This window comes from Eleutherodactylus coqui, chromosome 6 (genome assembly GCF_035609145.1).
Source record: "Eleutherodactylus coqui strain aEleCoq1 chromosome 6, aEleCoq1.hap1, whole genome shotgun sequence".
In the NCBI taxonomy this organism is placed as follows: domain Eukaryota; kingdom Metazoa; phylum Chordata; class Amphibia; order Anura; family Eleutherodactylidae; genus Eleutherodactylus; species Eleutherodactylus coqui.
Genome location: NC_089842.1, coordinates 231,743,321 through 231,761,912, shown reverse-complemented (window position 1 = coordinate 231,761,912; position 18,592 = coordinate 231,743,321). Strand labels below are relative to the sequence as shown.

At 45.7% G+C, this 18,592-nt stretch overlaps 1 pseudogene; it reads left to right on the top strand.

Annotated features, from left to right (window-relative positions):
• The first annotated feature begins 10,638 nt into the window (after positions 1-10,638).
• Positions 10,639-17,477, top strand: LOC136571868 (olfactory receptor 6N1-like; annotated as a pseudogene).
• Positions 17,478-18,592: the final 1,115 nt, after the last annotated feature.

Here is an 18,592-nt window from a genome sequence, read left to right as displayed (position 1 = left end):
GCCAGGAAAGAGTCACGACTTCCTTTGAATTGTTAGATGAGGGTGCTTTTTCATTAGCCAAGAATCACCCAGTTTAGATCAAATCTTATCAAAACTAAGTCAAGCTTAATTCTGGGGTCTGACAGGCTGTCATTCTGATGAAGAATCCCTCTGTCCTGCTACACCATACTCCGGCACACTCTTATAGCAGAACTATTAGACTTCTTCTTGACTACACTTCTCCTGCTCTGGTTTCCCTTGCCTCGCTGCCCTGGCATACCTGGCACAAGTGTACCCTCAGCAGTAATGCATTGTACACTGACTTCATGATTCTCTTTAAAAACTATTCCAAAAATGACTAAATGGATACCCGTGTATCGTCCAATTGCCGGTCTTGGAGTCAGGTAGGAACTTTTCAAATGTTGATCTAGGGATCATTCTGATTGCCATTATGGAGTTGGGAAGAAAGGGTAAATTGGCTTCTGCCTGACTGGGGTTTTTGGCCTTCCTCTGGATCAACAAGAAGGGTAGAAACAAGCTGAACTGGATGAACATTTGTCTTTCTTCAGCCTAACGCACTATGTTGCGGGTTCAATCCCCGCTTAGTTCAGGTAGCCGTCTCAAGGTTGACTCAGCCTTCCATCCTTCCGAGGCCAGTAAAATGAGTACTTAGTTTGTTGGGGAGGGGTGAAAGATGACTGGGGTAGGCAATGAAAAACAGTCTGCCAAGAAAACGTCACAATGTGACATCACCCTAGGAGTCAGTCATTACCCTGTGCTTGCTCCGGGGTCTTTACTTTTACCTACTATGTTACTATGATGTCGACACTGCGGTACATCCGATTGTAGAAGTGGATTGTATAGTATTTAGAGATGAGCGAGCACCAAAATGCTCGGGTGCTCGTTACTTGAGACGAACTTTTCGCGATGCTCGAGGGTTCGTTTCGAGTAACAAACCCCATTGAAGTCAATGGGCGACTCGAGCATTTTTGTATATCGCCGATGCTCGCTAAGGTTTTCATTTGTGAAAATCTGCAAAACCCAAGAAAGTGATGGAAATGACACAGCAACGGATATTGCAGGCAAGGGGCTACATGTTGGGCTGCATCTCAAGTACACAGGTCCCACTATTAAGCCACAATAGCGGCAAGAGTGGGCCCCCCCCAAACAACTTTTACTTCTGAAAAGCCCTCATTAGCAATGCATACCTTAGCTAAGCACCACACTACCTCCAACAAAGCACAATCACTGCCTGCATGACACTCCGCTGCCACTTCTCCTGGGTTACATGCTGCCCAAACCCCCCCCCCCCACGACCCAGTGTCCACAGCGCACACCAAACTGTCACTGCCCAGCCTTCAGCTGCCCTCATGCCACGCCACCCTCATGTCTATTTATAAGTGCGTCTGCCAGAGGATAAGCAGGCACACACTGCAGAGGGTTGGCACGGCTAGGCAGCGACCCTCTTTAAAAGGGGCGGGGCGATAGTCCACAATGCTGTACAGAAGCAATGAGAAATGCAATCCTGTGCCACCTCCATCTGGAGCTGCACACGTGGGCATAGCAATGGGGAACCTATGTGCCACACACTATTCATTTTGTCAAGGTGTCTGCATGCCCCAGTCAGACCGCGGTTTTTTATAAATAGTCACAGGCAGGTACAACTCCGCAATGGGAATTCCGTGTGTACCCACAGCATGGGTGGCTCCCTGGAACCCACCGGCGGTAGATAAATATATCCCATTGCATTGCCCATCACAGCTGAGGTAATAAATTCATGTTTAATGCAGGTGGGCTTCGGCCCCCACTGCATGCCCCAGTCAGACGAGGGTTCTTTAGAAGTGGACACATGTAGTTACAACTCCGTGTGGACCGACAGCATGGGTGGGTGCCAGGAAGCCACCGGCGGTACATTAATATATCCCATTGCATTGCCCATCACAGCTGAGGTAATAATGTCATGTTTAATGCAGGTGGGCTTCGGCCCACACTGCATGCCCCAGTCAGACCGGGGTTCTTTAGAAGTGGACACATGCAGTTACAACTCCCTGTGCACCCACAGCATGGGTGGCTCCCTGGAACCCACCGGCGGTACATAGATATATCCCATTGCATTGCCCATCACAGCTGAGGTAATAAATTCATGTTTAATGCAGGTGGGCTTCGGCCCACACTGCATGCCCCAGTCAGACTGGGGTTCTTTAGAAGTGGACACATGTAGTTACAACTCCGTGTGGACCGACAGCATGGGTGGGTGCCAGGAAGCCACCGGCGGTAGATAAATATATCCCATTGCAGTGCCCAACACAGCTGATGTAACGTCAGCTGTAATGCAGGTGGGCAAAAAATTAATTTGATTACACTGTAGGCGAGGGCCCCCAAAAATTGGTGTACCAACAGTACTAATGTACCTGAGAAAAATTGCCCATGCCCAACCAAGAGGGCAGGTGAAACCTATTAATCGCTTTGGTTAATGTGGCTTAATTGGTAACTAGGCCTGGAGGCAGCCCAGTAAAAATAATAATTGGTTGAGGTGAAAGTTTCAACGCTTTAATGAGCATTAAAACGTATACAAATTATATGACTGAGCCTTGTGGGCCTAAGAAAAATTGCCCGTTCGGCGTGATTATGTGAGGTTTCAGGAGGAGGAGCAGGAGGAGGAGGATGAATAGAATAAACAGATTGATGAAGCAAAAAGGTCCCCGTTTTTGATGGGGATACAGAACAATGCCTCCATCCGCGGGTGCAGCCTACGTATTGTTTAGGTATCGCTGCTGTCCGCTGGTGGAGAAGAGAAGTCTGGGGAAATCCAGGCTTTGTTCATCTTGATGAGTGTTAGCCTGTCGGCACTGTCGGTTGACAGGCGGGTACGCTTATCCGTGATGATTCCCCCAGCCGCACCAAACACCCTCTCTGACAAGACGCTAGCCGCAGGACAAGCAAGCACCTCCAGGGCATACAGCGCGAGTTCAGGCCACATGTCCAGCTTCGACACCCAGTAGTTGTAGGGGGCAGAGGCATCACGGAGGACGGTCGTGCGATCGGCTACGTACTCCCTCACCATCCTTTTACAGTGCTCCCGCCGACTGAGCCTTGACTGGGGAGCGGTGACACAGTCTTGCTGGGGAGCCAGAAAGCTGTCAAAGGCCTTAGAGAGTGTTCCCCTGCCTGTGCTGTACATGCTGCCTGATCTCCGCGCCTCCCCTGCTACCTGGCCCTCGGAACTGCGCCTTCTGCCACTAGCGCTGTCGGATGGGAATTTTACCATCAACTTGTCCGCCAGGGTCCTGTGGTATAGCACCACTCTCGAACCCCTTTCCTCTTCGGGTATCAGAGTGGAAAGGTTCTCCTTATACCATGGGTCGAGCAGTGTGTACACCCAGTAATCCGTAGAGGCCAGAATGCGTGTAACGCGAGGGTCACGAGAAAGGCATCCTAACATGAAGTCCGCCATGTGTGCCAGGGTACCTGTACGCAACACATGGCTGTCCTCACTAGGAAGATCACTTTCAGGATCCTCCTCCTCCTCAGGCCATACACGCTGAAAGGATGACAGGCAAGCAGCATGGGTACCCTCAGCAGTGGGCCAAGCTGTCTCTTCCCCCTCCTCCTCATCCTCCTCATGCTCCTCCTCCTCCTCAACGCGCTGAGATATAGACAGGAGGGTGCTCTGACTATCCAGCGACATACTGTCTTCCCCCGACTCTGTTTCCGAGCGCAAAGCGTCTGCCTTTATGCTTTGCAGGGAACTTCTCAAGAGGCATAGAAGAGGAATGGTGACGCTAATGATTGCAGCATCGCCGCTCACCATCTGGGTAGACTCCTCAAAGTTTCCAAGGACCTGGCAGATGTCTGCCAACCAGGCCCACTCTTCTGTAAAGAATTGAGGAGACTGACTCCCACTACGCCGCCCATGTTGGAGTTGGTATTCCACTATAGCTCTACACTGCTCATAGAGCCTGGCCAACATGTGGAGCGTAGAGTTCCACCGTGTGGGCACGTTGCACAGCAGTCGGTGCACTGGCAGATGAAACCGATGTTGCAGGGTGCGCAGGGTGGCAGCATCCGTGTGGGACTTGCGGAAATGTGCGTAGAGCCGGCGCACCTTTCCGAGCAGGTCTGACAAGCGTGGGTAGCTTTTCAGAAAGCGCTGAACCACTAAATTAAAGACGTGGGCCAGGCATGGCACGTGCGTGAGGCTGCCGAGCTGCAGAGCCGCCACCAGGTTACGGCCGTTGTCACACACGACCATGCCCGGTTGGAGGCTCAGCGGCGCAAGCCAGCGGTCGGTCTGCTCTGTCAGACCCTGCAGCAGTTCGTGGGCCGTGTGCCTCTTCTCTCCTAAGCTGAGTAGTTTCAGCACGGCCTGCTGACGCTTGCCCACCGCTGTGCTGCCACGCCGCGTGACACTGACTGCTGCCGACATGCTGCTGCTGACACATCTTGATTGCGAGACAGAGGTTGCGGAGGAGGAGGGTGGTTTAGTGGAGGAAGCATACACCGCCGCAGATACCACCACCGAACTGGGGCCCGCAATTCTGGGGGTGGGTAGGACGTGAGCGGTCCCAGGCTCTGACTCTGTCCCAGCCTCCACTAAATTCACCCAATGTGCCGTCAGGGAGATATAGTGGCCCTGCCCACCTGTGCTTGTCCACGTGTCCGTTGTTAAGTGGACCTTGGCAGTAACCGCGTTGGTGAGGGTGCGTACAATGTTGCGGGAGATGTGGTCGTGCAGGGCTGGGACGGCACATCGGGAAAAGTAGTGGCGACTGGGAACTGAGTAGCGCGGGGCCGCCGCCGCCATCATGCTTTTGAAAGTACAAGCCTACTGTAACACTTAGCTGGCTGCGTATTAATTAGGACTACTACCCCCAGCAGAGACGCAGTACACTCAGGACGGTCACAGGCAGCCCAAATAGAATGTTTTTTCCCAAATTTTTTTGGAAAAGCCCACTGCCTATATAGACAGTATATCTCTTTCACTGTCCCTGCCTCACCAGTACTGGCCCTATACTCTGTACAATGACTGCAGACTGCGGACGCAATGCTCTGCACGGCCGATATACAAAAAAAAAAAATGTGCAACACTGCAAAAAGCAGCCTCAGCAGTTCTGCACACGGTCAGATGTGGCCCTAAGAAGGACCGTTGGGATTCTTGAAGCCTAAAATAACTCCTAACACTCTCCCTATAGCAGCTCCACCACCAGCAGCACTTTCCCTGATTTATGTCAGAAGGCATCTGTGGCGAGCCGCGGGAGGGGCCGATTTATATACTCGGGTGACACCTGATCTCGTCAGCCACTCACTGCAGGGGGGTGGTATAGGGCTTGAACGTCACAGGGGGAAGTTGTAATGCCTTCCCTGTCTTTCTATTGGCCAGAAAAGCGGGCTAACGTCTCAGAGATGAAAGTGAAAGTAACTCGAACATCGCGTGGTACTCGTCACGAGTAACGAGCATCTCGAACACGCTAATACTCGAACGAGTATCAAGCTCGGACGAGTACGTTCGCTCATCTCTAATAAAATCCTTAATGAAATTGCTATTCAATTGAAATATCTGAGGAAGTATTTTCCCCTGTGTGAAATATTAAAGCAACGATATATAAGGCTGAACAACTGCTTCATATTTTAACACAACAATGAAATAGAAGAATGCTTTGTATGCGCTGTTTCTTATGAATACAGCTAATAAAGATTTCATGATAGATTATATTTATATTGATTTTTAATACTATATTAAGACAATACTAGTAAAAATACATTAAAAAATGAAAGCAACCAAATTATATTGCACAATTAACGTTATAGATTTTTTTCAAATTCGAGTCTTCATTATTTTCAAAAGTTATAAAGAATAAAGCAAAACACAGAAGTATATGCGGTAGTACACACCGCAGGCAAACAAGTGTAATTAAAGGCTCCAGGTCAGAAACAAGGGTGCAGAAAACCCCAAACACATCAAAAACATTTTAGCAAAACTAAACTAGCAGGGAGAACATCAAGAGAATGATGAATGGAGACTTACATGGCTTAAAATAATAAATGGGCTATATGAAGGTGAGGCCGTCGTTTCTATGAATACTAATGAGAATAAACCATAATTTCCTGTCTGTAGAGAAGGAAGAAAAGAAGAGAAAAGAACAAAAGGGGGAGAGGAAGATGAGATGAAAAAGTATAGGTGGAGAGGGAAGAGTGCTGTGAAGAGGGCTCAAAGCCATAAGGAACTTTAGATTTTATGGTAACTACTAGAAATGATATTTTGTATGTTGTGAGTATAGATTTGTTTCTCTCTATGTCCTATTACAAAATCCAAGAAGATTCCCTAAGCTGCTGTGATATTTCACAGTATGATTACAATCTTCAAAGCCTTTGGTCACTTTAGCGCTACAGTATTCAGGTCATTCTTTCCATTGTATTTTCTCTGTGTAGATTCCACTCCTTGTTTTTTTCTTGCAAATATGGATGACAGATATTGACCAAAAAATTGCCATGTGAAAGGGCTTAAACTTAGAATTTAGAAAACATTTCTATTTCTAGAAAAAATGACATTTTTTCCCAATATATTGCAATAATAAAAATAATGATGCTAAATGAAAGTTACTTTATATGTTAAAAATTAGTAAACAGACTTCTGGTTCCAGCACCATGGAGTAGGTAACGGAGGAGCAGAGCTCCAGCACCTCCTCTCCAAAAAACAACCCATCCACAGCTGCTGTCGCCTCCCCGATCTGTACCGCTGCGCTGCTGATTCCCATGGGCAGTGTGTGACCGTGGGGGAGAAAAGAGACAGCGGTGCTAACCATACTCACTCCGCTGCTGCCCAGCCGCGCAACATCCCTACCTTTACAACATTGCTCCTGTCCTGAAAGTGCAGGGACCAGGAGAGAAGTGCAGCCTGCGGAGAAACGTTGTGGACTCTTGCAATTACTGGTGAGCAGACCTCCACATAAAAAAGAGACTACTTCAGTGCAGGCTCCATCTGTTGCGCTTGGCTGTGAGACATTAGGAGAGCAGGGCAGCCAGATACACATGCTCTCCCTCCCCCCCCTGAGCAGTAGTGGCCATCTTGGGTGCACCTCCAAATTTAAAGGAGACAGCACCTATATATATGGGTGACAAAGAGAGTCAGACCCATTTCGCCGTACGTACATGTGTCTTAAACCACAACAGATTGTCACATTAAACCTGTGCAGGACTGCCTTCTGCTACCTTTTCCCCCTCATACACAATAAGGAGAGGGAGAAGGGAGGAATAACATCAAGCTGATCCCCTGCACGGGACAACTTAAAACAAAACACAGGACAGTATGTGCCTGAGATAAAAGCCAACTTCTATTATTTTGCATAAAAAAAATCGGAATTTTCTGGCACACGTGCAACAATATATAGAAGTCCACATCCGATTAAAAACACTGTATGGAGGAGTTTATGATTTGAAATGGGTTGTAATAAAGCAAAGCAAATCGAAACACCTGCAAAAGCCACGGCTAAAACTTTGTTAGAAAACAAAACTATCTCTAAGGAGGATCCTCCCCCAAGTACCTACTTCCGCATCTTCTGCACTGCAGGTTCATGAAACCCAGATCATGCAGAATACAACAGCCCTCCATAAGATTTTAGCAATCAAAGTAGCAAAGCTAATTTCCCCATATCTACCAGGGACTTTGGCAGCCACTCTGGCTGGCTCACTGCGCGCGCTCCGAGACACGGTATCCCAACACGCTAACCGCCTAGACTCAATTGAGTATAATCTAGAAGCAATATCCACAGATCATAACGATACAACTAAAAGGGTAGAAAAACTGAGGCAAGATAACAAACACCTTTGGGATCGTCAAAAGGACTTACACCAACTATGCAAATTCACGATCCCAACATTCTTGGGATCACACACAATTGTAAAGTAGATCGAGGCCATCGTTTTGGACCAGATATATGCTCAGCATCTCCTCTGCAGGCCTCAAACACCAGGATACGCCCAAGACCCACATAGTAAAATATTTAGACTACACAAAGTGCTAATTTTGCAAAATGTCAAAAGACGCAACAATTCGCTAGACATCGAGGATCACAAAATTTTAATTTCCGCAAACTACTCAGCCGAAGTACAACGTAAAAGAAAAGCTTTTCCGGAATTTGTTCAGAATTTTATAAGAAACAACATAAATTTGCCCTGCTGTACCCGGCAGTACTGAAAGTATTCTGCTCTAATGGTGACACTCTTATCTTCCATGATCCGGATAAACTAGAGCAGGAATTAAACTTGCCGAGTAGAGATGAGCGAGCCTACTCAGCTACGCCCCTCTTTCGCCCGAGTACTGCGATTTTTGAGTACTTCCGTACTCGGGCGAAAAGATTCGGGGAGCAACGGGGAGTGGGGGGGGGGGAGAGAGAGAGGGCTCCCCCCTGTTCCCCGCTGCTACCCCCCGCTCCGTCACGCCTCCCGCGCCCCCCGAATCTTTGCACCCGAGTACTGAAGTACTCGAAAATCGCGGTGCTCGATCGAGTAATTACTCGAAACGAGTAGGTTCGCTCATCTCTATTGACGAGGCCAAAAAGATTGCCAGACAACCGCGGGAATGCACCTCCCCAGTGACACGCGACAATAGGAACAGGCACGAGGACACCCTGGGTCCCTCAGTTGCACCAAAGGAGCAACGTTATGGGAACAAACCACCGCTCATGGCCCTTCCCCCGTGATGCCCTATGTCAGGGTCGTGTGTATGTGATACTACAGGAGAGACACCAGAGGGGAAAAAAGTAATCAAGAGGGAATGTTGTAGAATGTTCATTTGAGTAGCTATTGCAGATTTTATGTGGTCGTCTAATTTCTATATTTCATATTTTAATGACTTAGGTTATAATTCTTTGGAGCGGGGAAATACTGTTAATAATCCAAGAAACAGAGCTACGCTCTGTTTTATTCCACATCGCGAGTCATAAGGGAGCAGGGAAGGAACTGATAAAATAAAAACAGGTACGGTTGTTAATGAGTGACCCTAGTTAAATTATTCTCCTAAATGTTACCGACGAAGTGGAATTAAAGGAAGTCAACTCATGCGTTCTTCTTTTGGGCTTATGCTAAGCATTTTACCCTAAGGGAGACTGCATCTTCTCCCCTGATCCTTCCATCAGCTTACTTTTGGTAGATTGCTGTGGATTGGTAGTAAGGGGAAAAATAATTGACTTATTGGATTTTAGTTTAATTTGAGTTTAAAGTTCAAAAAAGTTCTAAAGTTAAAAGTGTTATTATTAGAGATGAGCGAACACCAAAATGTTCGGGTGTTCGTTATTCGGAACGAACTTCCCGTGATGCTCGAGGGTTCGTTTCGAACAACGAACCCCATTGAAGTCAATGGGCGACCAGAACATTTTTGTATTTCGCCGATGCTCGCTAAGGTTTTCATGTGTGAAAATCTGGGCAATTCAGGAAAGTGATGGGAATGACACAGTGACGGATAGGGCAGGCGAGGGGCTACATGGTGGGCTGCATCTCAAGTTCACAGGTCCCACTATTAAGCCACAATAGCGGCAAGAGTGGGGCCCCCCCCTCCCACTGTCAGCATAAAGATCGTCCTCCTCTGGCACAGCTGTAACAGCTGTAGCAGAGAAGAACGATGTTTGCCCATTGAATTCAATGGAGCGGCAATACAGCATGTTCCACTGAATGCAATGGGCTGCCGGCGATCGCAGGATGAATGGTCGGAAAGGGGTTAAATATATAACCCCTTTCCTGCAATTCATCCAGAAATGTGTTACACTAAAAATATATACCGGCGTATAAGGCGACGGGGCGTATAAGACGACCCCCCAACTGTCACCTTATACGCCGGCAATACAGTGGAGCAAAGAATAAAAATCATTACTTACGTTTTTAGATGATCTGCGGCGCTCCTGCAGGCTGTCACTCCCTCCTGGTCCACGGCAGAGTATTGCTTTCTCCACGAAAGACTTTAAATCCCTGCCTCCAGAAGCACACGTGCCTTCAGCCAATCACAGCCAATGACAATGATGTCATTGAATGGCTGTGATAGGCTGTGTTTCTGGAGGCGGGGATTTCAAGCCTTATCTCCCCAGCCACTCACAGCAGGGGGGTGGTATAGGGCTTAAACGTTGCAGGGGGAAGTTGTAATGCCTTCCCTGTCTTTATATTGGCCAAAAAAAAGCGCTAACGTCTCAGGGAAGAAAGTTAAATTAACCAGAACACCGCATGGTGTTCGTTACGAATAACGAACATCCCGAACACCCTAATATTCGCACGAATATCAAGCTCGGACGAACGCGTTCGCTCATCTCTAGTTATTATCCTTGGGTGGGCTTTCAAATGAACAGTTCTCATCTAACACCGCACCAGAACCGACACTATCATGCAAATTATTTCCTGGAATATCAAGGGTCTTAGATCACGCCAGAAACGGTCAGCAGTACTTTGTCACTTAAACGTCTTAAAGTGGATATACTGTAGCTCTACTCCAAGAGACTCACTTAATGGAGGAGGATTATTTCCATATGCGTAAACTATGGGTGGGGGAGGTATATGGTTCACCAGCGGTAAAATCAAAAGCTGGGGTGTTTATTCTCGTTAGGAAAGGCTTAAATCTTGTAGTACAGCAACAATGGCATGACCTAGATGGGAGAATTTTGCTTTTACATGTCAAAAATGGGAACAGAGACCTTTAGCATATCCAACATCTACGGCCCCAATACCAATAACAAACAGTTGCTGGTGAAACTCTTGGACAGGCTATTAGCTGACACCGAAGCCCACAAAGTGGTAGGAGGTGACTTTAATGAGGTAGTCACAACGGGAGAAGACAGACGTAGCCAGGTGTCCCAGGGCGTAAATAATAGATATCATGACTCCAATCTACAGACCTTTTTTCACATGTCTGGCCTTTAACCCTTTGCAATCAAATTTTGGATTCAGGGTTTCCTAGGGGGCTTTCTCTTTCTGCCATTATACAATGGCACTATCTGCTGGCTACGGCCAGTGCTGCGGTATGTAACATGCTGGGGAGGCCCCCGACAACAGAGCCACCAGTAATCCACAGAAAGAATACCCTGCTGGACGTCTTCCAACATCGGAGCTGTATAGCCCTCAATCAGAATGTCTTTAGACGTCAGACAATGGATTGGAAAGGGTTAAGATTAGAGATGAGCGAACACGTTCGGCCCCGCCCCTTTTTCGCCCGAACACCGAACTTTGCGAACACTTCAGTGTTCGGGCGAAAAAGTTCGGGGGCCGCCGTGGCAGCGCGGCGGGGTGTGGCGGGGAGTGGGGGGGAGAGGGAGAGAGAGAGGGCTCCCCCCTGTTCCCCGCTACTGCCGCCCGCGCCGCCGCGCATCTCCCCGCCCCCCGGCGGCACCCGGACCTTTACGTGCGAACACTGCAGTGTTCGGCAAAGCCGGTGTCCGGGTGCGGATGTGTCCGTAACGGACATGTTCGCTCATCTCTAGTTAAGATGTATGGTGGCAGCTCAACCCAGAGGGATGAGAGTTTGCTTATTTTTCTCATGCACATAACTCGCGGTCTAGAATTGATTATATATTTATGTCGCCCCACTTGATGTCAAAAATAGCCAAAATTTGTATTGAAGACATGGTGATTTCTGATAATGTTCCAGTGATATTGTCCCTATGCGAGGAGCTCCCGAGAGGCGTTGATTATATATGTAGGCTCCCATCAAACATTTTGCGCATGGCTGAAGGGTTGGTGGCTCGAGTACATGACAGATAATGATATAAATTCTAACAACCCACAGCTACTTTGGGATGCAGCCAAGGCAGTCATCCGGGGCAAGATAATCGCCTATGTGATTTCTATTAAAAAAAAATGTCAAAGATAAAATTAGCCAGTTTAACGATCAGCTACGAAATACCTATTCACGGTTTCAGGAGAATCTGGATAAACAACATAAGCAGACATGGATAACGGCAAAGACATGTTATAAATCTTGGTTGCATAAAACAGAGCTACTGGCATATTCGCTCAATGAAGCAAAACAATTTAAATTTGGCAATAAGGCAGCTAAAATTATGGTAAAATTATACGAGGACCCTTTAACATATCCAGATGGATATATGGGGGGGTTCTTCAAAATATTAAAAGATCAGACTACTCCATTATTCGGAAATCTATTCAATGGCTATATGCATGACAGCCCTATTCCCACAGACATGAATATAGCATATATCAAGTTGCTACCTAAACCAGGAAAAGACCCAACTTATGCAAAAATCTTACAGACCGATTTCCCTAATTAACACAGATTTAAAACTAATGGCCACAATTATGGCAGATCGCCTAGCTACTATCATGCCTCACTTGATTTCTCCAATGCAGACAGGGTTTATAAAAGGGTGCTCTGCCACTACTAATATAAGAAAGATTTTATCAATTCTCGATGACATCAAGCTACACCCTGCGGCCCACCTATCTCCGGCCCTCCTTGCAATAGATGCTGAAAAGGAATTTGACAATGTCTCATGGTCATGGCTAAGGGAATTAATGAACAGGACGGGTTTTGAGGGCCCCTTCCGTTCCTATTTATGGAATCTCTACTCCCCCTCAGGCGCAAATTAGTACTCCAGGCTTTCTCTCTCCAAAATTTCCTCTACAAAAAGGCACTAGGCAAGGATGTCCCTTATCCCCATTGTTATTCAACTGGGCAATCGAGCCGTTCGCTCAATTGCTAGAAAAAAACACAGAGATCAAAAGCATAGAGGTCGGAGATGAAACAGTTAAAGTCATGTTATTCACGGATGATATTTTACTAGCGCTTGCCCAACCGAAATCTGATCTGCCGCAGATCTTTGCCTATTGGAGGCTTTCGGGAATCTATCGGGCATCAGGGTAAACAACACCAAATGTGAACTACTGGATATTTTCCCCCGGGGCAAAATTATGGATAAAGATCTTACAGGCTGCCTTGTTGGCATTGCCCAAAATGGTATTATATATTTAGGCATAAAGATTGGCAAGAGATTGGAATCCCTGTATGCATAGAATTATCCCCAATAATACTTAAAATAACAAAGGAACTAGACAAGCGGAGTAATCGCCCACTCTCTTTCTCTGATAGATGATTAGCTTCCCCAGATTACTATACCTTTTGCAAACAATACAGCTTCTACTCCAGAGACGAGATTTGGGAAAATTGCACACAACATTCGTAGCTTTCGTGTGGTCATGTAAGAGACCACACATTGCTTTAAAAAAACTAATGCTCCCTTAGGCCTTAGTCACACGGGCGTTTTTTCATGCAATTTGCGCATGCGCATGCGTCCGGTGATTTTATAAAACCATTGCTTTGCAATGGTATCGGACACATGAGCGCTTTTTATGCGCTCGGCCGATAAATTATAGAACAGAAATCGCAGATCGCACCTATCTGCGATCTGCGATTCCTGTTCTCTTCTCTATATGCGCTCAATGGGGCCGGCGGCAGCAGCGCCGACCCCACTGAGAACATATAGAAGACAAATCATTCTTCTCTGCCACAGCTGTAACAGCTGTGGCAGAGAAAAACAATGTTTGCCCATTGAATTCAATGGAGCCGGCAATACAGCCGCCTCCATTGAAAGCAATGGGCTGCCGGCGTGCGCGGGATGAATTGTCGGGAAGGGCTTAAATATATAAGCCCTTCCCTGCAATTCATCCAGAAAAGTGTTAAAATAAAAAATATATATATACTCACCTGCTCCCGACAGCCGGAGTTCCGTGCGGCTGGCCTGCAGTGGGTGTGAAGGGGGTGTGAGTCAGATCTGCCCCCTGATTGTCTCAGCGCTGAGCCAATCAGAGGCAGGTCTGACTCACACCCAGTGGGTGTGAAGGGGGTGTGAGTCAGACCTGCCCCCTGATTGGCTCAGCGCTGAGCCAATCAGGGGGCAGGTCTGACTCACACCCCCTTCACACCGACTGCAGGCCGGCTGCGCAGAACTCCGGCTGCCGGGAGCAGGTAAGTATATATATATTTTTTATTTTAACACTTTTCTGGATGAATTGCAGGGAAGGGCTTATATATTTAAGCCCTTCCCGACAATTCATCCCACACTCGCCCGCAGCGCATTGCTTTCAATGGAGCGGGCTGTATTGCCGGCTCCATTGAATGCAATGCGCTGGACAGCTCCGGCCCGTTTCTAATGAAACGCGGCTAGGAGAAGATTTTCGGGCGATTTTCGGGCACCGGTCACGCGATTTGCGGATGCGCATCCGTCATGCGATCCGCAAATCGCGCGAAAAAACGCCCGTGTGACTAAGGCCTAAGAGTGGAGGAGGCCTCAATTTTCCAGACATTCGATTATACAATGTCGCCAGTCTCATGAGACACTCCTTGGATTGCCTGTGAGGCTCCAGTGATTATTCAAATGCCGTCCTTGAAGCGGGGTTGTTTGACCCATGAAGCCTAAATGCCCTCATGCATACAAGCTATACAAACCTCCTTGTCGAATGCAAACAATCTATCATGGCAAAAAATACCACAGTGGCCTGGAAAATAACTTGCAAGACGTTTGAATTGCCATTTAAAATTTCTAAACATATGGAACTATGGAATCATCCAGAATTTAGGCAGTAGAGGTAAAATAAAATGTTTGAAATGTGGCAGCAAAGGGGGATTATGATAGTCCAACATCTTCTTCACCCAGAGATCCCCAGGTATAAGACCTTTGGAGAACTGAGGGGGGAATATAATTTACCCCTTCCCATTCTGCCATTCGCTCAAGTGCGTAATTTTCTACGGGAAAGACTAGCAGAGGTATCACAGAAAAAATACTCAACCCGACTGACATCCTGATTAAAAATCTTCCACATAAACATTCAATCTCTAATTTGTATACCAGACTTAGAGAGGGGTGGATGGGAGACAACAGCTCTGGACTATTCAAAAAATGGGAACGAGATTTACAAGACCCAGAACTACCTGAGGAAATAATCAAGAGTTGGAACTCTGTGAGACAAGTGATATCAAATGAAAGGTGGCGAGAAACATATTTTAAGCTTATTCATGGGGCAATATATAGGTTCAACAAACCTCAGAGCCCCAACAGACCAGCTAGATTACAAGCCTGCCCCAGATGCTCCCTAACAAATTCTGACTTTCTGCATGGCATTTGGCAGTGCCCAAAAATGTAAAACTACTGGGACGAGGTCTGTAATCTGATAGAGGATATGAGGGGGGGGGGGGGGGGGGGGGGCAGGTCCTACAACTGACTCCACAAATTTTTATACTGCATCAACTGCCAGATCAAGTGAAAAAAGCTAAAATGATCCATATCATTTTGCTAATTAGCAAAAGCTGTCTTTTGGCTATTACCCAAACCCCCAGGAATAACGGATATTATCCAACAACTAAAATATCTTCTGAAAATGGAAAGAATAGGGATAGAACGGCGCATAGAAACCCAAACCCCAAAATTCTTAAAAAATGGAGACAGTTTATAGAAAAATTTCTCGATCTCAGCGAAATTAAAGGGTGCATGCATCAGTTCACTGATACAACATGGTATTACCGAAAAATGATATGAACTGGCTGGGAATTCTAAAAATGACATTACAGGAGTTGGAGGGGGAGGTTCGCTGGAGGATACACTGCAGATCAGTTTAGCAAGTTACTAGTTTGGTTTTAATTTTGTTTTATAAGATGTTACTGGGATGTTGGGAGTTTAGGGGAGGAGGGGTAAAGGGGGAAAATTAAAACATGGAAGATACATGTGTGGAATTGACAGTATGCTACACACAGAAAACTACCAAGAAGTACCAGTGATGGCTGCAGCCAGGGGCGGATACACTTTGGTAACAGAAATGTGTATTGTATGAGCAGAACTTTGTGTAACCAATACAACCTGCTCCTCTATGTATTCCCTCAAATGTTAATAAAAAGAGTTTAAAATAAATTGTAAACAAGGAGCAATACATTTTATTATACATGCATATTATACAATGTATTTCATCATTAAACTAACATATATCCTAACATAAAGCACACATATTTTTATCTCTATAGCCATCACAGCATGTAATATAAATATACACATTATTTGCATATTTGCATATTAATTTTCTATGCAGGTCAAAACTAAAACTCTTTCAACAAAAAATAACACTATGTTAGGGTGAAGTCACACTAACGTATATCGGCTCGGTTTTTACGCCGAGCCGATATACCTTGTCCTCGTGTGCAGGGGGGGGGGGGAGGATGGAAGAGCCAAGTGCAGGAACTGAGCTCCCGACCCCTCTCTGCCTCCTCCCCGCCCCTCTGCACTATTTGCAATGGGGAGAGGCGGGGCTAATTCTCGGAACTTAGCCCCCCCCCACCCCGCCTCTTCCCATTACAAATAGTGCAGAGGGGCGGAGAGGAGGCGGAGAGGGGGCCGGGAGCTCAGTTCCTGCTCCTGGCTCTTCCATCCTCCCCCCCTGCACATGAGGACAATGTATATAGGCTCGGCATAAAAACCGAGCTGATATACGTTTGTGTGACTTCACCCTTACTGTTTTATTATAAAGAGGAAAAAGTTATCAGTTACCAAACGTTGACTTAAAATAATATTTTTTGGATTAATGCCTTGGAATACATTTTATAATTTTACCCTTCTTTTTTTTTTGAAATGGCACAGAGAAATAAAACTGTTGTTGAAGAGTTTGTTTTATTGGCATTTGTTGATTTGCACGAGACCCAGAAAGTATTTGCTGTGGTTTTTCTGGTGACCTATTTGTGTCATAGAAAATGTTGCCATAATCACTGTTGTCACAATATGGCATCCACTTCATAACCCAATGTATATTTTAATCAGTGTGTTCACTATCTCAAAAATGATATTTGTCTCGGTCACCATCCCAAAACTTTTAGCCATCCTTCAGTGGATGTGTCACCCAGGTGTATTTCCTGAACTCTTTGGGCGTCACCGAATGCTATCTCCTGGTAGTGATGGTGTTTGATCGACAATAACCATTTGCATTACTCATCCATCATGACTGATACAATGTGTGTTGGATTAGCCATGTTTCCATGGATTTTTGGATTTAGCATGATGTTAGTACCAGTCACTATTATAGCACAGTTGGATTTCTGCGGCCCTAACGTGATTGGCCACTTTTTTTCTGACATGGCTCCGTTACAAAGCTTGGCCTGCTCTGACACGCTCATTAGTAGTATTTCAGCAACCTTAACTGCTGTCATTTGTGTTGTTCTGCCTTTTCTGATAATTATAGGATTCTATATCAATATCCTAAAGACAGTGACAAAACTAAAGAGTGATTATGGAGAACAGAAAGCCTTCTCCACCTGCACATCTCATCTCATAGTGGCCAGCCTCTTCTATGGTGCTACTACAGTGGTCTATGTCTAAACCAAAGGCAGCCATTATGAGAAGTATCTGTCTCTTATGTATACAGCATTCACCCCTATAGTTAATCCTTTTATTTACACCTTTAGGAACAGGGGTGTGAGGAAGGTTTTCAGAAATTCAATAAACAGAGCCACAAGGCCAGTTGTTCCATAAAACTTGGTAGTTGTCCCAGGAGATATTTCTTGCATTTGGTTCTGTTTCTCTAGTTGAAATGTATAGTAGGGTTCCCCCTAAAAAAAAACAACTTTCAACAACAAAGCAAGGCACCCTCTTATTTTTTTTTTTTTAACAAATCTTTATTTGAGGCATAGTTTCAGGTTCTTATGTCTATGACAAGGTTGTGCTCAAAGATAATGAATTTTCAGACTTTCACCAAAAATTGTCTTCTTTTCAGGTACGTCTCTTATTATGCATATTTACTTATCATGTTGTGACATGTTGGTTAGATTTATTTATTTTATTTTATTTCAGGACTTTACCACGACAAAGTAAGGAACTGGAACTGCTCACAAATTTGAAACAGTTGCCAACAATAAAACTGATGCTTCAGAGATGCTACTAACATCCAAGAATAAAGAATTCATTTAGAAATGTTTCTCATGCAGCGATTGATGAGCTACTGATTAATTGGTCGAAGGCTGGTATCCAAACAATGTTGAAGACACACTCAATTGAAAAGACTGCATGATACCTGGCTGCTGTTGAACAAGAATAATGGAAGTGAAAATTCGAGGCTCAGAAAACAAGAGAGCTAGAATTTGCTGAATAGTTGAATCAGTTGTTTGATATTGCACATGCTGATGCAATGTTAAAATGTAAAGGCAATGTTAAAAGTCAAAATAAAGCAGGACAAGGAATTCCTCAATGATCAGCGTACTGACAGCCAAGTGATCATGACAACGGAAGATAAAGAGCTGGCTGAAATACAGCAAAGATCAGAATGGAGGTGAAAAAAGGGGAAGAAAGAAAGTGCCAGGCTTCACAACCTTCAGCATCCACATCAATAGACTTTAGTCAGTCTGCTAATTATTAAACTGGTGATCTTGATGACAAAATAGATTCTGATGTTGAGTACAGGCTTATCAAAGCTAGTAGATCAAATGAAGTGCAAGACTAAGTACAGCAGGTAAAGAAAATCTCCCGAGATCAGTTGTGTAAAAAGTGCCCTCGATCACAACAAAAGATCTGATCGTGAAGCTGTGTGACTAATGATACCAATTGCTGCAGCTCTTGGTAATGATCCAAATGCACTTCCTATTTCACGTAGC